Source organism: Syngnathus typhle, linkage group LG8, assembly GCF_033458585.1.
Source record: "Syngnathus typhle isolate RoL2023-S1 ecotype Sweden linkage group LG8, RoL_Styp_1.0, whole genome shotgun sequence".
Taxonomy (NCBI): Eukaryota; Metazoa; Chordata; class Actinopteri; order Syngnathiformes; family Syngnathidae; genus Syngnathus; species Syngnathus typhle.
In genome coordinates, this window is record NC_083745.1 from 12,453,823 (window position 1) to 12,474,619 (window position 20,797).

Below are 20,797 nucleotides of genomic sequence, written 5' to 3' on the forward strand. Positions count from 1 at the left end.
ACTCGTACAAATGCGCGTTTCGAAAACACATCAATTACAGTTAGTAAATATTTGAATCCGTCATTGTAGCGTGACAGTGACTGTAAGTCACATAAGTCTGCCTGAAACTGCTTCATAGGACCTCGAACAAAAACTTTATTTCTAGGAAAAGTTATTCTGGCTGGTTTATGTAAAGTATACGTGTCTTGGTCTGCTAGGAACGCTTTCACTTTTTTAATACTAGTGTTTTTACAGTGACCAGTAGCTCCTTTGTGCAAACGTGCTTCTCCTCCAAAACTAGCCGGGTTTACTGCGTTATAGTAGATTTTTTTCAGAGAACTGTTACGAGCCATTGTGAAATGCAGATTGAAGCAAAACAGAGTGTGGCACAGGTAATAAAGTATACAAGTATGATATTTTAATAGAAAACACACAGAAAACAATCACTTTTGTTGGTCACAGTTTATTACAAAAAAAATTCAGAATAAAGCACACAGTAAAACATAATAAAAAATGAAGATAAAAAAAAAACGTTTTTTCTAAGTTTGACCACAGCGTATAAATGATAATAGCATAGGCATTGGCAATTTTGTTTCAATCAATGTTTTAAGACCTCTTAACCAGGTAATAATATCAGCAAGCAAATGAGTTTTAAAATAATCCAGAAACAACGCGAGATCGGCAGCCAGCTGGGCCCATGTGTTTCTTACAGAATCTCCCATTCTGTCTTCCCGAAAGTTCTGAATAATAAGCCGATCACGCTCTTGCCCAACACCGCAACACTGCTAGATTCTTGTTTTACGGAGCGCAACCTAGCAAAGATCCTGTTCTCGTGCGCGAAGTCGTGCAAAATGGCTGTAGCTGTGTCGCGCAAGGTTTTAAGAGGAACCGATGTGTTGAAAAAAAAAAAGCATAGTCGATAACGTACGGAGGAAATTATCATTACATAGCTCTGCCATCACACTCTCGTAGTTCACGTAGAAATAAAAGCAGCGATCCTCAATAGTCAAACACGTGTGATGAAGCTGGCTGAAGTCATCGAGCGCACATCCGTCACATATCATCTTAGCATGTTGTAATAACGCGTCATACAACATATAAGATATCATTAGTTTCACCTTTACGTAATCCTCAACCGTCAAAGATGTAAATGGTTCAATGTTCATAGTGTAAATGTCCTGATGAACATCGACTTGTACAGGTGTGGATGTCAGCGGCGGGATGTCAGCTTCGTCGAGAGGAAAGTCTGCCACAATAGTGTTGTCCAGCATCGGGAAATCGGCATAGCTTTCATCAGCCATAGCTAGCGATTCAGGAGCGAGAATGTGGGCAATGTCAGAGTTTGATAAGAAGGGCAAGTCGAGACTCGCACTAGTGTCGTCGAGCAGACGCAGGGGCTGACGCTCCGCCTCTTCTGGCAGGTAGGTCTCACCCCCCGCCGGGCCCGCAGATGGCGCTGATGGACCCGCAGATGTCGATGGTAGACTCTCTACCAGCTCGAAGGTTTCTTCATTCTCCGAACCGGTAGATGGCGTTACCTCGAAGATTAACGGGGGTCCGAAGAGGCGATCGAATTGCTGTCTGTAGCTAGGCGGTGAGGGGAGTTGCGGCGTTGAGAGGAAGGCGATGTCTGCGTAGTTTGTCGGGGGAGTAGAATCTTTGAAGACAGACCATACATCTGCCGGCTGTGGCTCCGTCCCATACGGAAGAAGGAATTCAAAGTTCTTTGATGGCGTTTGAACCGCTACCTCAGCCGTCGCGTTTGTTTGTGGAAATCTGCTGATGTTTCTCTCAGGGCTGGACCAGAGAGTGAGCAGACAATCTGGAACAGTCTGAACACCTCTGGAAAGTTTCTCTCCCGGTCCGTTCTCCACAAGTGGAAAACTAGGTAGAAGACGTCGGGCAGATCTTTGGGTCATCTTGTTGATCTCTTGTCTGGATTCAGGTACGAGTTGGTTTCAAGTCTGAGAGGCCGACTGAAGAGATGGGCTCGGTACTTATACAGAAAGTCTAGGGGCGTAAACACCCCCCATGTCTAAAGTTATGCTAATGTTTACATGTGTACGTGCAGGTAGGTGTGCGTGTGCGTGTGCATGTAAGTGTGCGCGTGCGTGTAAGTGTGCGCATTAAAGGGAAATGTACTTTCGGCAGTTTGCAAACACATTTGATTAAGGCTCCGTTAGACACATATAACCATATCAATATAATTTCTAGTAGTAGTGTGGTTGCTTAATAAGTGGAAAGGAATGTGCAGGCTACATGAATTTGTTTTCTTCAAAGTATTGTGGAACAGGAGGTCCGGAAAGGGAGCATATCTCAAGGCCGATGGGAACGCGAAAAACAACTCGTCTTTGTGGTCCAGACACCTGTGCTGAGCAGGGGAAAACCCAAACGAGGAGGAGATGACCACAGACCATCGACCAATCACCACACAACCTTTTGCATGTTTGAATATTCATATTGTGTTTCTTTAAAACTGGGCAACCCGGAAGAATGTGTCGTCTTTCTGGCCACGAAGGCACACGAGTTTTTGTGTTAAGGACCCAAAGACCCAGGCGCCTGTATTAGCTTGCTTTGTCAAGATTAAACAATTGGTAAATTCGGTCTGATTGATCTACTGGTCTTCTCTTTGACAGAACGAACTCGCAAAATTGTTAGGTGCGCCAGTGTGTGGATTAGAACATAGCAATTCTTGTGTTAAGTGTTGATCACAATTTGGAGTCAGATCAATAGCTAAAATCCGTATCCTAACAGTTTCTTGGTGACCCCGTACGTGATGTCAAGAGAAGGGTAATTGACAAACTCGTGGTCTGTGTCCAAGTCATCGGACAGTTAGTCTGGGACAGCTGTCTCCCGGTCGGCGTACCGTTTGGGAATAAGGAATAAGCGCACAACGTTGAGCTGGTACGACGTCTCCTAAACCCTGAGCTCATCAATGATAAGGTAAGCAGGATACCTGTTACTATATGTCGAAATTCTGCAAATTGAAAGAGGAAATTTAAGAGGAGACTGTTGTTCAGATCAAATAAGGTGTGCAAGAAGTTAAGTTACACATACGGTAAATAAGTTTGGAACTTACGTGTGTATTAAGTTACATATACGGTGAATAAGTTTAGAACTTACGTGTGTAACGTGTACGGTAAAGTCAGGGACTTGCGCGTACTAAGGATAGGTCAGGGACCTAGTGCTTCGTCGTGGCGGACAAGGGTGCGGTGACGATCGCATTCAAATAGCTGGGGTGCTTGTGAGATCCCCGAGGAGAAGTGAGGCCTCCTCAAAAAGTATCCGGTGGTAACAGTTCCTCCTGTGAGAGACCAGACCGCTAAAATATCCAAAATGTGCAACCAAATTGGGGGGAGTGTGTGTGTGATGAGAAGAATGAATGGAGTGATATGAGAGGAATGTATGCGGATGTGGAAGCGCAAATCGTGAGCTACATGAGAGATGGATTCGAATCCCTTTGTCTGTGTGTTCTGTGTATGTGCGTAATCTCTGTAAAAGATTCGGCTCATACCGGCAAGGGTGGGGGCCAGCAGGACGTGCGGGCCTGGCCAGATTGTGACGTCAACATTGATACAATGTTGAGGAGAAGTGAGAGAAGAGAGGGGGGCTAACTTGTAAATAGTGATGAGATAATTGTTCAATTGATGGGGGTTAATAATTATCCAAATTTTAGTCACATGTTTTGAGGGACCACAGCAACAACATTGTACTTGCAGGCCATTAATTTAGTAGGTGATGACAGTGTTTAGCTAAGTAGACAATGTGAGAGTGAAGGAGTATTTGTAGTCTGGCATTTGGGTGCCACTTTTAAGAGTCTGTGCAGGAACATAGATTGTTTTTGGTCGTCTTAAAGATATATTTAACAGTTTATTTCGGTGTAGTAAGGCAAAATTAAAAGCAAAATTACATTTTAATTCTGACATATGCCAGCTAATATGAGGATGGCAAATAAATAAATGAATAAATACTAGCTCAAATGTGGCATGTGTTTTAAATTGGGCGATAAGACATTCACTTTCGAGCACTGTCATTTAGCGCTGCTGACAACAATAACTTATGAGATGGTAAATCAAGGAGGAGTGTCACAGGCGCTGTATGACCTATAGATTGAACAATAACATTCATCGCATATGTTGGTAGATTGTTAAATTATATTACAGTTTATTACAAAAGATTTCGGAACTTTATTTGATGATAGACACTGGAACGAGGATTTTAGCCGTGTTAATGGGTAGGGTGGATGGATTGCTCAGAAGAAAAAAGCATTTGATAAGGGCAGCTTGATAGTAAGATGATGAGTGTGCGCAACTGATAGGATACAAAATGTTAATAGGAAGATTTGGGGTGTAAGGAACAAATACTACACAGGAAGACTGATAACACAAAGATAGTTTTGTTAAATTTGTGTCCCAGTGTGTTCTTCCCTAGCGCGTGGCACGATTCCTGAACTGAGTCCTCTTACTCCACTGGCTGTCTCAAAATCAACAGAGGACTGTCCCTGGTCATGAGACACCTTTGACCTTTGGGACAACAACAGAAACTGCTATCATGCTTGAAGGGGGCAAGCACAGCTTTTCACAGGACAAGAACCATACAGTTGGTGGAATACACACAGTTGCAGATCAGAAAAGAAAATGGACTGAAAGAACAAAGACAAGATGGACGCATTTGAGAGTGGCGGACGATCCAGCCCTGAATCATCATCATGAGAATCTAAGAGGAGAGGCTGCTAAAGACTTGCATGAGTCACATGAAGTCAAACTGGACACATTGCTAAAGACTGCTGAAGCATTACAAAGTTGGTGGAGTGTGGGACAAAAGGGATGGAATTGTGTTTGGGTGCTGGGGCGGACATATCTGAGGAGTTTTGATAAATGAGGAATAATAAGGCTGCTTATTGACACTGAAACGGGGATAACAACAAAATACATAGATATGGACAGTGAAGATGCACTAATAATAATAAATCATACGACAGCGTGATCAGAAACTTTGCAAAGTGGATATTGATCGATAGAAATTAAATTTATCAAAACGACAGAATTTAATTATACATCAATTGCGACAATTGATTTAAATGACACTTTATGATAGGCATTTATGGTTAGGGTTAACAATCCATCCATCCATCCATCCATCCATTACTGGTGCGGCTTGTCCTTACGAGGGTCACGGAGGATTCACAATAATAATTAGAATTTGTAATTTCTCGAGAAATTGTGTGTGAAGGCGAAGAGGCTGAATACAAATTCGGGGAATGCTACAAGATTATGTTTAAAATTAGAATGTGTTGAATTGGTCAGAAAATCGATGAAAATACCGAAAGAATTTTGTAAAATTGGGCGTGAATTTTAAAGTTGAAAATTTGAAATTTTTCACAAGTGGGAAGTTTTGGAATAGGTAGGCATAAGATGAATAGTTAAAAAAATTGAAAAGGGTTGAGTCAGTGAAAAAATAATTAGAAATTAGAAGGGAAAAAGGAAATTTTGCAAAATGTTACCGCAATGTTGAAAGTGAAAATGTGAAATTTTAAGCTAGAAAGTGAGAGAAGGTGAATTGGAAAGTGAAAGAAGGTTAATTGGAGGAATTATGTGGAACAAAATGAGAAATATTGAATGTGCCATGAAGAATGAGTGGTGATATATTGGGTTAAAATTTGTAAATTTCTCAAAAATCGTAAATATTTAGAATATTTGGTATGAATATTTGGAATGTGTTAAAAGTGGAATGAGGTGAATCAGATGAATTCGTAGAAGTAGTTAAGTTAAAAAAGGAATAAATAAAAAAGAGGCAGAAGAATGCAGAAGAAGTTGAATAATGATAAAGTAAAGGCAAGGCAAGTTTATTTATATAGCCCACAAGCAAGTCTCAAAGGGCTTCAAATGTACAAAAATTGACAATTTAAAGTACAGGAACAATAAGTGTGAGGGCCACAATGATGATCATGACTGCAAAGATATTCCTAATTGGTTTTGATAGGTAGAAAGGGGGAGCGTGGAAGGTTTTCAAACTTTGTGATATAGCGTGACTCCATTATCAAAAGTAAGCATTTAATTTTAAGAATTGGCATCAACAAAAATGAGAACGATAATCTTCAAGGTGATAGCGTAAGTGGCAGGAGGAAGCTGTGTATATTGTTTTTAAACATTATTTTTGGTATCATTATTTTTTAGGAGGGTCAGTTATGCTTGTGAGAAGATGACTGAGGGAACAAGGTAACAGTAAAAAAGGGAGTGCTCTATAAATTGTTGGTTCTTTGCCAGAGGTAGTTATTTGGAGGGATGAATTTAAACTGAAAGCCAAATGGAACTGTTTAGTGGAAGAAATATGGGAATGTGGAAATATTGAAGTTACAGCTCGTCACAAAGTGTCAAATAGTTTAAGTGTGAGATGTGAGCAAACTAAATGGGGAGTTAAATCATGTTCCAGCATTATGCATATTGGCAAACGATGAGAGGACAGGACACCAGACAATTAGATATTAACTTTGGATTTAAAATAAAAAAGGGAAATTTTAATTGAGGAGAAAATTTTGCGTAGGGACGGTTGTTTTTTACAATTTAATATTGTATGTTTTTATGTGTGTGTTGTGGAATGACAGTTTGTCTGTAATGGTGTATGAATGTCAAGTCTGTGCTTGTGGTGTGGTGTTTGTGTATTGTGAATGGTTGACATGATTCAAAGTTGGGGTGATGTGATCACAGCAGGGGATAACATTCCTCTCACCTGAAAAATATAAAGATACTACAGATTTGAAAAAGCACGATTGATCAGGACTAATTTTGGACTAAATATGGGTTTAGGATTACTCAGGGGCACCATCGACAACAAAACAGTGTGATGGAGAAGGCCCATTTCAGTAATATGGTTAGACAAGACAGAATTAGTATCGAACATTAAGACTTTGGACGATTTGACGTGTGACGACTTTGAGCTCACCCGACGGGGTGACGGACTAGGTGGACAGTGACCAAATGTTTGACGCTTGAGCTTGCTTGCGAAAAGTGCACGCTCTGCTTTGTTATTCTGTGTGACTTAATTTTTTGCAGCAGCAACAGCCACCAGCCAAGGAGCGGATTGCGCGCTGCTTGCGTAACTTGTTTTCGTTCTTGCAGGTTGTCAATTGCGTTCGTGGAAAATTTGTATTGAATTTACAAGAATATGTTAACCTTTGCCCTTTTGGTTTTTATGATGAACTTGTTGATGACATGGTTTTCAGGACATGATCCGCGGGCGCCAGGATTCATTTTATGACTGTTTTTATTTTGATACTTGATGTCTATTTTTGTACAAATGTCCGCTGTCAGCAGGGCTATAAGCTCACTGATAGGAGTGCGATGGTTTTTGTTTGTGTTGCCGAGCGTGTGGTGGACGAGCTAGAGCAGGGGTGGGCAAACTACGGCCCGCGGGCCACATACGGCCCGTTGGGCTTTTTAATCCGGCCCGCCGAACTTGTCCAAATTATAGTAAAAACCTCCTTAATTTTCCCCTTTCCCTGCAATACCCACGTTCCCCAAAAGATGGCGCACTTAAAACACATTGACCGTTGTTGGAGTGTCGCGTGTTTCTCTTTATTTCACTTTAATTTTCACTTCGTTTCATGTCACCATTTGAGCCCTTCTGTGAAAATGAGTGGACCAAAGAGAAGGAAAGTGGACAGTGAATGCCGAGTTTTTAATAAGGAGTGGACAACAAAATACTTCTTCACCGAAGTCCGATCAACGGCTGTATGTCTGATATGCCGAGAAGCTGTTGCGGTTTTCAAAGAGTACAATATCAGCCGTCACTTTGCCACGAAGCATACAAACTATGCTAGCAAGCAGTCAACACAAGAACGGGCGGCTACTGCTCAAAGGTTGGCAGCTAATTTACATAGTCAACAGAACTTTTTTCACAGGAAAACTACAATTCAAGAGTCAAGTACCAAGGCTAGTTATTTGCTGGCATTCAAATTAGCAAAGGCTAGCAAGCCTTTCTCCGAAGGCGAGTTTTTGAAAGAGTGCATGGTAGAGACAGCAGGTCTCTTGTGTCCGGAAAGCAAAGCCAAGTTTGAAAAAATCAGTTTAGCACGCAGGACAGTGACTCGCCTCGTGGAACTGATTGACGCAGATATAATGAGCGAGTTAAACAAAAAGGCAGAGTCCTTTAAGTTATATTCACTAGCACTGGATGATAGTAACGACATAAAAGACACTGCTCAGCTCCTAATTTTTATACGAGGGATTAACGACAGTTTTGAGATAACGGAGGAGCTTTTGAGCATGGAATCACTGAAAGGGAAAACGCGAGGAGAGGACTTATATGAACAGGTGTCAGCTGTCATCGAGAGAATGAAGCTACCTTGGAGTAAACTTGCTAATGTCACTACGGATGGATCGCCAAATTTAACTGGAAAAAACGTCGGGCTGCTGAAAAGAATCCAGGATAAAGTGAAAGAAGAAAACCCTGACCAGGATGTTATTTTTCTTCACTGCATCATTCATCAGGAGTCTCTGTGTAAGTCTGTATTGCAGCTTAATCACGTCGTGGATCCAGTTGTAAAACTTGTTAACTTTATACGAGCAAGGGGACTTAATCATCGTCAGTTCATTACGTTCCTGGAAGAAACTGATGCGGATCACCAGGACCTACTTTACCACTCTCGCGTCCGCTGGTTAAGTTTGGGGAAAGTGTTTCAACGAATCTGGGAGCTCAAAGAGGAGATTCACTCATTTTTGTTGTTAATGGGAAAACCCGACGAATTCCCCGAGCTGAGCGACACAAACTGGCTTTGTGACTTTGCATTTGCTGTGGACATATTTTCACACATGAATGAGCTGAACGTGAAGCTACAGGGGAAAGATCAGTTTGTGCACGACATGTACACAAATGTGAGAGCCTTCAAATCCAAGCTGGGGTTATTCTCCAGGCAAATGTCAAACAAATCTTTCGCACATTTCCCCACACTAGCCGTGCAGAAAGAGGCCGCCCGCAATGCGAAGAAATACTGCAAATCACTGGACGACCTGCACAGAGAATTTTGCCGTCGGTTCTGTGATTTTGAAAAAATTGACAAGTCACTTCAACTGGTGTCCTGTCCCCTGTCACAAGACCCCGAATCAGCACCGCAGGAGCTGCAATTGGAACTGATTGATCTTCAGTCTGACTCCGTCTCAAAGGAGAAGTTCAAGTCTCTTAAACTGAATGACTTTTATGCTTCACTTAACGAGACCATGTTTCCAAACCTTCGAAAGACTGCACAGAAGATGCTGGTGTTGTTTGGCTCGACCTACGTGTGTGAGCAGACGTTTAGCGTCATGAAAATCAACAAAGCTCATCACAGATCCAAGTTAACAGACCAACACCTCAGATCTGTCCTGAGAATTGCCACAACAAAACTAACTCCAGACTTTGATGCACTGGCAAAAAATGGAAACCAACAGCACTGTTCCCACTGAAATTGGTGAGTTTTTCTGCTGTGTTATGAAAAACGAGTTTGCAGAGTTTGATTTTGCGGAGTTTAACACAAGTAGATTTTATTGAGCTTGAGTATATCGTTGTGTAATAATATGTTTTGAATGTTGAAAGTGATTCTTTTTTTCAATAAATGTTGATTTATTTAACTTTGCACCTTCGATTGAAACTTATTAAAAACAGATGCAATCTTGATAAATCACAGTGCGTATGCTATTTTAATCTATTTACATTTTCTCCTCCCAGTATCATGCAAAATAGTATGTAAACGCTATGTCTTGCATATTGCTTGAGACAAACTTATTAACTGATAAGGGCTATTTTAATATTTGAAAGATAGTTAATAAATTGGGTTGTAGTGTTCTTACTGTGCTATGAGGTTTGCATACACTACATGTAATGCTTTAGTATATCCGGCCCAAACACTCCATCCAAATGCTCCTGGCCCGGCCCCCCCAGTCAAATTTTAGAACCCAATGTGGCCCGCGAGCCAAAAAGTTTGCCCACCCCTGAGCTAGAGGTTCCGCAGGCCTGGCTACAATGAGTGTGGTGATGAGAGGGGATGCTTAGCAGGTTCCTTTTGATACATAATGACACATTGGGTGAATGTGTCAAAAGGGGGAGTGGTAAAATAGAAATGGGTGAGTATGTGGTAAGATAGAATTGGGTGAGTAGGTTGTAAAATACAAATGGGTGAGTCGGTTTCAATTTGTAATTTTGATATCCAAAGTTTTTTTTTTCCAAATCCACTTGTTTTTAAGCTTTAACAGGACATGCCAGAATTCAACTAGCAGTGATGGAAGGAGCAGAGGAAGACCAGTGACAACTGGTTGTGGTGTGGTGACAACAAATTATACCATCACTTGCCAAAGGATGCATAGGGTATCTGTGCCCTCGTGTCTTTGATAATGCCTGTAGTGGTTGTCCCCATTGAAACACAGAATCTCAATTGGAACATGGAGTCCCCACTGGCGGGGCTCCTGAAGTGAGCCAAAAGAGACGTTTTGCCCCCATGGTTGAGCGACAACGATCCAACATATATTGACGCCATAGGTGTGCCAGATAAGTATGAACTCGTTAATCAAGTGTCCTCGGGATTCAAAAGCATTTTCCTATGGATCACCCCCAATAAAAATGTATCATTTACAGCGGTCCATGAACAATTGGCATTGATGTCGTTCCAAAATAGAATTGCGTTGGACATGCTATTGGCTAAGGAACATGGTGTGTGCGGAATGTTTGGTGATGCATGTTGTACTTTCATCCCCAACAACACAGCGCCAAGGGGCCGACTGACCCAGGCGGGAAGAAAGGACCGACAGCATGCTGGTCGCTGCTTGCTAGAGTAACGGGTGATGACCTCATAAATGAGGTCATGAGAGGGAATAAAGGGAAATGTACTTTCGGCAGTTTGCAAACACATTTGATTAAGGCTCCGTTAGACACATATAACCATATCAATATAATTTCTAGTAGTAGTGTGGTTGCTTAATAAGTGGAAAGGAATGTGCAGGCTACATGAATTTGTTTTCTTCAAAGTATTGTGGAACAGGAGGTCCGGAAAGGGAGCATATCTCAAGGCCGATGGGAACGCGAAAAACAACTCGTCTTTGTGGTCCAGACACCTGTGCTGAGCAGGGGAAAACCCAAACGAGGAGGAGATGACCACAGACCATCGACCAATCACCACACAACCTTTTGCATGTTTGAATATTCATATTGTGTTTCTTTAAAACTGGGCAACCCGGAAGAATGTGTCGTCTTTCTGGCCACGAAGGCACACGAGTTTTTGTGTTAAGGACCCAAAGACCCAGGCGCCTGTATTAGCTTGCTTTGTCAAGATTAAACAATTGGTAAATTCGGTCTGATTGATCTACTGGTCTTCTCTTTGACAGAACGAACTCGCAAAATTGTTAGGTGCGCCAGTGTGTGGATTAGAACATAGCAATTCTTGTGTTAAGTGTTGATCACAATTTGGAGTCAGATCAATAGCTAAAATCCGTATCCTAACAGCGTGCATGTGCGCGCGTGTGTGTGTGTGGTGTGTGTGGTGTGTGTGTGTGGTGTAAGGAGTTGAGGAGTTTAAAAGTTATTTTTTAGTAAGGCTAATCTAAAGTCAATTTACGTTTCGCTCCAACGATATTTGTCCAGACACGACTTGCAACAAAGAGCCTTGAAATACTATCACTAGAGGCTTGCATCTTTTCTTGCCATTCAGTTAAAGGCACATTGCCATTCAGTTAAAGGCACATTAAGTAATGTAGTTAAGTAACATTCGTTATTGAACGCTTCTAATGTTAAATAAAGTAAATCGACTACCTCGCCATCTTCTTGGCCCTCAATAGTTTGTGGATAAACTTTAACCCGCAAAAAACATTTTCCGCTCGCCGTAATTCTTGAAACCCAAGTCATGTTCAGTACACCTTGTACACCGTAATCGTTTAAAAAATCAGTCAAAACCCGGGGCAGGAGCTGATTTAGCACACCCCAGTCGTTCGAAGAAAATAAACCAAATGTATTGTTACAGTTAGAATCTCCTCGGCTTTTCATGAAGAAAAATAGCTCCCCGACTTCATAAAAAAATTTAAACCCCCATCGAGTCTCTGTTGTCAGGTCCCAGTTCTGTTCAAGTTTCTCTGTAGAAGGCTGCTGCATACGCTTGAGGTACATATGTTTTTTCCTAGGAGCATTTAACAATCTGTCGTCACCTTTATGAGATAAATGAATAGTAACAGGCGTTTCAGCGATCATGATTTAAGCTTCAAGTTTAGCACCGTCGCTTTAAACTCAGCGCTCTCCAACCCTGACCTTAAATATACTTGCGTAGGTCCACCCCCCGTCTCCTTAAAACCACACCTTTGTCACGTGTTTTACTCAAACATGTTAGACTACTCCTAAAACTATCTAATCAGAATGTAATATGTTAAAAGTACAGCAAATATACTAAAATATAAAGCTTTCAGAGGCCTTCAACTGTTTTCTCAGAAATGACCTCTGACACAGCACAGCACAGTTGAGTCCAGTAAAAACTGGTATATTCTAGTCAGTTCAGAGTCGTTGCCTTTGTGAATAGTTCAGAATCGTACAGAGTCGTTACCCCAAATTCTTCTTCCATTGTCCTGACACCCACACCTGTCGGAATGTTTCAGAGTCGTTGGCCCTAATTTTTCTTCCTTTGTCGTAACATCTCTCTAAAAACTTACAGCTGCCCGCATTCTTCAGAGTCGTTGACCCAAGTTTTCTTCCATTGTCTTGACATCTCTCTCTAAAAAAGCTACATTTCTTACAGTTTTTCTCCCCTTTTGTAAATGCTTCAAATCTTAAAATACTAATTTCAAACATGTCCCAACATAACACCTTTCTTCAGACATTTTGTTTCCAAAAAAAACCCCTATAATCTGCAAGTTCAGAGTCGCTGCCTTTGTAAATAGTTCAACTTAAATCTAAATGTCTCCCCTTTACTTCAACTTAAATCTTAGACAGACTTTATTGTCATTTTGTAAACACATGCTGCACACAAAAACGAAATTACGTTATTTCAACTAAATAAAAAGTGATATTTCTATATAAATGTGAAATAAGATAAAGAAGTTAAATAAGATACTAATTTCAAACATGCCCCAACATAACACCTTTCTTCAGACATTCTGTCTCCAAAAAAAAAACCACACCTAAGCCTCCCACCCATTTCTCCCCCTTACAAATACTACCCTCTAGTGTTATCTTAGTGACACTGCACCTCTCCATCTCAATTATTATTTTTATTTCCTCCCTATGCGAATGCCGCCCTCTAGTGTTATCTTAGTGACACTGCACCTCTCCATCTCAATTTTTTTTCCTATGCGAATGCCGCCCTCTAGTGTTATCTTAGTGACACTGCAGCACCTCCCCCACAACACTTGCTGCCCCTCCCCCCTAAAACACCTGCACCCCCCTTCCCCCATGACACTTACAGCCCCTCCCCCCAAAACACCTGCACTTCATTTGCATAACAATAACATCAAAGGATAAGTGCATGCTCTATTTGTGTTGTCAGACAAGTTATAACATAAATGTTTATTAAAATAATAACAATTATTAACTAGAGAATGCGATTTCTGGAGAAATTGCGTGTGAAGGCGAAATGAATGAATAACTTCTTCGGGGAATGCTGCCGAATGATGCTGAAACGAGTTGAGAAATGTAGAAAACTTGGAGAATGTGGGAAAATTGAAAGTTTGAAATATTTGGTAAGTGGGAAGTTGTGGAATGGGTAGGCAAACAATGAACAGTTGAGATTTGGAATGGGTTGAATCGCTTGAAAAATGTAGAAATTAGAATAGAAAAACTAAATTTTGGAGAATTTGGTTGAATTTCAAATTTGGAATTTTTGGTAAATGGAAAGTTGCGGAATAGGTAGGCAAGTGATGAGCAGTTGAAAGTTGGAATGGGTTGAATCGATTTGAAAAATGTAGAAATTAGATTAGAAAAACATAATTGTAGAGAATTTGGTTGAATTTCAAATTTGGAATTTTTGGTAAGTGGGAAGTTGTGAAATAGGTAGGCAAAAGATGAACAGTTGAAAGTTGGAACGGGTTGAATCAGTTAAAAAATGTAGAAGTTAAAGCAAATGTTGAATCTCCATAGAGAATGAATGGGAATGGAAAAAAAAATTGCGTCTTATTTTTTTTTAATTTTTTTAGAACGAAACGAAACTGCTTCAGGAGGTTCACTTTCGGGGTTAAAATGTTGAAACGGGTTTAATCGGACAAAAATTGAAAAAGTTAACGGAAATGTAGCTAGTTGTGGCACTTAGTGTTGAAATTCCGGTCAGATTTGAGTCATTTCCGGTTTAGCTGAGGTCACTTCCGGTTTAGCTGGGGTCACTTCCGGTTTAGCTGGGGTCACTTCTGGTTTGATTTGAGGTCACTTCCGGTCTATCTGGGGACACTTCCGGTTCATTCTGGGTTCATTGGGGGCACTACAGGGTCATTCCAAGATGGCCGCCACACTGGAATTGTGTAAGCATAGTGGAAGTGGGGGTGAATGGGAGTGAATGTGGGAAGCATAAGGTGAATAAAGTGAATAAATTTGGAATGGGTTGAATCGGTCAAAATGTTTAAAATATCACCAAATGATTCCCGAGCGCGGCACCGCTGCTGCTCACTGCTCCCCTCTCCCCCAAGGGATGGATTAAAATCACACGGGGATGGGTTAAATCAGTGCTTCTCAAATAGTGGGGGGCGCGGTGCTATTCCTGGGGGGGCGCGTGTGACCCTGGGGAACAGGCTTTTTTTTTGGCAGTACTAGAATAAAGTGTAATTGCGCGTTTGCTACAGCAGGGGGCAGTGGCGCTCTCATTGTTACACCTGTCACGTTTGCGACAGTGCAAAATTTTACGACTTACAAGACAAGTTAGGATAGTCACGGTGGGGAGGGGGGGCGCGAATAGATTTCTTCTTGCTAGGGGGGGGCGTAACAGAAAATAATTGAGAAGCACTGGGTTAAATGCAGAGGACACATTTCACCACACCCAGATGTGTGTGTGACGATCATTGGGACTTTAACTTTAACTTAACTTAAATTAGAGTAGAAAAACGAAATTTGAGAATTTGGTTGAATTTCAAATTTGAAAGTTTGGAATTTTTGGTAAGTGGGAAGTTGTGGAATAGGTAGGCAAAAGATGAACAGTTGAAAGTTGGAATGAGTTGAATCGGTTGAAAAATGTAGAAATTAGAGTAGAAAAAACAAATTTTAGAGAATTTTGGTTGAATTTCAAATGTGAAAATTTGGAATTTTTTGTAAGTGGGAAGTTGCGGAATAGGTAGCCAAAGGATGCACAGTTGAAAGTTGGAATGGGTTGAATCGGTTGAAAAATGTAGAAATTAGAAGGGAAAAACTAAATGTTTGGAAAATTTGGTGGGAATTTCAAAATTGAAAAATCGGAAATTTTAGGAAGTGGGAAGGTGTGGAATAGGTAGGAAAAAGATGAACAGTGGAAAGTTGAAACGAGTTGAATCGGTGGAAAAATGTAGAAATTAGAAGTGAAAAACGAAATTTTGCAAAATTTTGTGCAAATTTTAAAAGTGAAAACGTGAAATTTTTGAATGTGGCAAGTTTGGGAATGTTCCCAATGTGATTTGAATGTGTTCAATTATGTGAATTGCAAACTGGAACAACCTAAATGTGAAATGTTAAATCTGCCATAAAGAATGAATGGGGAAAGAATTGCCGGAAATTTGTGAATTTTGCGAAAACGGAAATTTTTTGGAACGAAAAAAATGGAAGCACCCATGTCATGAATATTTGGAATAAGTGAAAAGTGGAACGGAGTGAATCGGTTGAAGTATGTGGAACTAGTTAAGCGCCAAAAAGTTAGCGGAGTAAGTTGTAGAACTAGAATTTGAGGTGACGAGGTTGAATAAATATTGAAGGAATGCTGCAGAATGATGTTGAAACAAGTTGAATCGGTTGAAAAATGTAGAAATAAGGGAAAAAGGAAATATTGGAGAATTGGGTGTGAATTTCAAAATAAAAGATGTGAAGTTTTTGGTACGTGGGAAGTTGTGGAATAGGTAGAAAAATGATGAAAAGTTGAAAGTTGGAATGGGTTGAATCGGTTGAAAAATGTAGAAATGAGAAGGGAAAAAGGAATTGGGTGTGAATTTCAAAATAAAAGATGTGAAGTTTTTGGGAAGTTGTGGAATAGGTAGAAAAATAATGAACAGTTGAAAGTTGGAATGGGTTGAATCGGTTGAAAAATGTAGAAATGAGAAGGGAAAAAGGAAATATTGGTGAATTAGGTGTGAACTTCAAAATAAAAGATGAAAACGTGAAAATTTTGAATTTGGCAAGTTTGGGAATGTCCCCAATGTGATTTGAACGTGTTGAATTATGTGAATTTCAAACTGGAACAACGTAAATGTGAAATGTTGAATCTGCCATTAAGAATGAATGGGGCAAAATTTGCCGTAAATTTGTGAATTTTGCGAAAACGGAAAATTTTTGGAACGAAAAAAATGTAAGCACCCATGCCATAAAATGTTGTAGAATAACAATAGTGTGAAGGTTTTCACCTTCACACTAATAATAATAATAAAGGACAGGAATAACAATAGTGTGAAGGTCTTCACCTTCACACTAATAATAAAGGACAGGAATAACAATAGTGTGAAGATCTTCACCTTCACACTAAAAACATTAGTGTGAAGGTCTTCACCTTCACAACTAGAATTGCAATTTCTGGAGAAATTTCGTGTGAAGGCGAAGGCCAATGAGAAGCGGGAAGAATGAAAACGGAAATAAATAATTGTGAAATAAATGGGAAAATGTTACAAATGTTACAAAACAGGTACAAATGTTAAGCGTTAAAAATGAAATGTTACAAAAAAGGTACAAATGATAAGCGTTAAAAATGAAATATTACAAAAAGTACAAATAATAAGCGTTAAAAATGAAATGTTACAAAAAAGGTACAAATGATAGGCGTCACAAATGAAATGTTACAAATACATGGTACAAAAAAAGTACAAATGAAAAGCGGCAAAAATATTAAAGGAAATAAATGACATAAATTAGTGTCATGAAAAACCCACACGGGTTTCTATACCACACGCGAAAGCGGTTCGTCTTCTGGAACGCTTGTTTCCCACTGAGCTAATCAGGTTCCTTCCTTCATGGTGGTTGAATTTGGTTAATGTAATGAATGTGTTTGTTGAAGGCGAATGCGTAATCAAAGAAGTGGAAATTGCTTAATGTAACGAATGTTGAATGCGAATGAAAAAAGTTACAAATGATAAGCGGGAAGAATAAAGAGTAAAATAATTTATGACGTCCAATGTGGGAATCGAACCACTACAGTAAACTGGCTCGGGTTGATATTGCCATTAAGAATGAATGGGGGATTTTAAGACATAAAAACGCTAAATATTATGACCGAGAAAAATGGTAGCAAGCGTGACATGAATTTTTGGAACGTTTGAATGGGATGAATCAGAAAATTTAAACGCTTCCCAATGAAAAGCACAACTGCACCCATCCAGAGTCAGAGTCAGCTTTATTGTCAATTCCTTTATGCCAAGACACAAAGAAATCGAATTTACATTTCCTCCATCCCACGGTGACGAGACAGTTACATACAAGTAAACAACAGGGGAGAGAGTTCAGGACCCCAACAGCCTGGAGATCACAAACTTCGGCAGAGGCGAGCAGTGCTTGCATCCCACTTCAGAGTCCCGGCACCATTAGTCACGGATGTGGACGCCCATTCCACCTCCTCACAATGTTCCCCCTCGTACAATGGCCCGGTCCGCCTGATAGCACGCTAGCCGCTCCAGATGCACAGCAGTTGCGCACTGTTCGGTTCGTAGAACCCCCTAACTGTGACGGAAAACAATGCAGGCAAAGGACAGTTGTGGAAATCTGCAAATAAAATGTATTTGCAGATTTCCACGACATCACCATCCGAATAAATAAGTTTTAATTCGAGTCTATCTGCTGGTAAAGTTGGTGGCTCAATAAAAGTCTTGGTCCAGACGCTCCTCGGAATTGTGGTTTCGACCCCCTCCCCATCCACCAACTTGACCTCCTCCTCCTCCATCATTAGACCAATAGCCACCACGTTTACTGTTGTATTGTAGCCCAAGGGAATAAAACCACAATTAGGTTTACTCAGGTGAAAACTGAGAACAATTATATAACTCAAATGTCAAGAATAACTCCATAAAGTTAAAGGTCAATTCATCACAGTCACATCACATGCAATTACTAATTCACAGGGTGTCCATTCAGTCCTTCGATTATCTGTACCATTTTGTCCCCACCGGGGGGGCGGGGTTTGTAGACACGCTGGTCACAATTCAACAGCCTTTGTTGTAAAGTTGTAAAATTTGAATGAGATTGTATGGAAAGCCGGCATTTGTAGTATTCTACTCGTTCATTCAAAACAACCTAAACTGATGACATTCCTTTTCCGTTTTATAGCCTTTTCTTTACTCACCGATATCTTGGAATACTGAGTCGTGTTGAGGGACAGGCCGAAATCATTTCTCACGGCACTGAGGTGCGTGAATGTGTAGAAGGCCCCGACCTTGATCGGGGTCAAGGTGGCCTCCCTCCACACGGCCACTCTTACGACCGCTTTGTCCTGCAATAGTTTAAAACCAAATATTACTTCAGTATGCATGCGTGAAGCGCAATAACAGTAAAGCGACAGGTTACTTGTTTTAGGTACACGACGCTCAAGGGCACCAACCGTGCCCCGCGCACAGACACTACTCTGGTTGGCTTTGTCTAATTTGGAACAAACAGACATACCATTGCGTTATTCTGCAATGTTTAATGCAAGAAAACAAAATTTTGTATTTTTAGTAGTTCTAAAAAGATATTTAACATGCACGTGAATTAAACTTACACTTTTGACCTGTCCCTCGACGTTTACCAGCCCCTCAGGAGGGTTGTTGATCACCTCGCTGAGGGGCATTGCCAACGACGGAGGGAAAATGAGTGTGCGTGCCTCAGCCTTTAAGGCATCGCTGCACTTCACCTCCGCCCCGATGTATATTTTGCTGCTCTTTTGACAGAGCAGCACATTTGGCTTGTCGGCCTCCGCCATGAAATGGGCGAAAACGTAACTGTTGCCCTCTGACTCGGCTAGCCAGATGACTGAAAAGAGTCATCTTAAAAGCGGTCTTACCATCACAGAGGGCAACAGTTACGTTTTCATAATGCCCATTCATCTCGCAGGTGGATTTCCAGGCTCTGGCCCGAATGTCACGCGCGTCGCCACCACCTGGGCTTTTATGACTTTTTGGTTCATTCTGAAAGAGAAAGTGCCAAACGATAATAATCAGGAATTTTTCTGATCTGTCTTTTGTATACACATTCCCATTTCATTCCAAGTCTGTGAAGAAAATTTTCAAAAAAAATGTGCAAAGTTCTTGTTTATCTGGCGAACGCATGTACCACTGCAGCATTTAGCGACAAGGCGAAGCACTTCGCCTTCACTCGGACAAATTGCAAAACGGATGACTGAAAGCGGCCAAAGCAACTTGAAATGTTGCTTGTTTTTGTAGCACGTGATTTTACTAATCTTCCTTTCTTTGTTTGTGTATCCACTTTGACTTTAAACAAGCAATGTCTTCAATTGCAAGCACACGGGTATGGCGGTGGACATTTTGTCCCATTGTGCACACATGGACGGCCAATTTTGTTCGTGCAAAAGCCTTGCGCGCAGACTTTGAACAGCCTTCTTATGATACAGCATTAATTTTCACAGGTAAAACAATATAGCAGATTTAAAAGTGCCACCTATGCTTGTTTTACAACTTATTTTCACTTTCATGCATCTGATGGAGTTAATTCATTCCAAATTCATCAGAATGTACCTCAGAAAAAGACCATTGCAACAACAGGACAATCATTTTTCCGAGTATAGTAAATGAAACGGCAGAATCTTAGAATATTCGATTAACCTCTACCCTGTTTGGAAATTGTAATTTGCACACCAACACATCAGTCCAGGTTAAAACAAAATAATTAATAAATGAAGTAGGCACATGCGTCAGTGTTTATCAAAGATGTTCATCCAAAATCAAATTTGAAGTTGGAGGGGAGATACCTGAGAAACCACTTACCTCTGTCTTCATGTTTGCTGTAACGAGGGCACCTTAGTGACCCCACCCGCTTTTATGCGTGGCGGAGTAAAAAAAAAAGCTGTTTGAGCATATTGTCACAACTTTATTAGTTACACAGATAGATAAATAGATAGCTCTTTATTGTCATTGTCACATGTACAACAAAATTAAAAATGCCAAACGATCAGTGCATCTGCTAAAATATTTAGAAAAAAATAAATTTAAAAAAAAAAAAAAAAAAAAAGCTAAAAGTTTATATAAACTAAAAACTACACAAAAGCTCCAGCTCAATGGCTTAGTGGTAGAATGTCCACCCTGGAACCGGAAGGTTATGAGTTCAAAACCCAGCCAGGTCATACCAAAGACTAATAAATTAGGATCCATTGCTGCAAACAATCACAGCAATGTGAATAAAATCCGGAAGTAAGAAACAAAGTCAATTCACTTTTTTTTCTCTTCCAGACACCACTATAAACCGTCAAGACATCAAATTTTTACTGATTCAATAAACATGAAAAAAAAAAAAAGAATAAAATGGATACACTGGATTTGATTTAAATACCGTTTTTTTCCGTGTATAGTGCGCAAAATTTAACTTATTTATTGTCCTAAAATCTGGGGTGCGCATTATACATGGGTACAGAATTTTTTATTTATTTTTTATTTTTTTATTTTTATTTTTTTTTAAGTCCCAATGATCGTCACACACGCAGGGAGGCAATGGGTCCCATTTTTATAGTCTTTGGTAT

General features: G+C 40.4%; 1 long non-coding RNA gene across 1 annotated transcript; it reads right to left on the reverse strand.

Moving 5' to 3' along the window:
• Nucleotides 1-17,453: 17,453 nt before the first annotated feature.
• LOC133158306 (uncharacterized) lies at nucleotides 17,454-18,675 on the reverse strand. Its single transcript, XR_009715192.1, has 2 exons — nucleotides 18,413-18,675; nucleotides 17,454-17,793 (listed from the first exon to the last, which is right to left on the reverse strand). It is a non-coding gene; the product is annotated as an uncharacterized LOC133158306 (long non-coding RNA).
• Nucleotides 18,676-20,797: the final 2,122 nt, after the last annotated feature.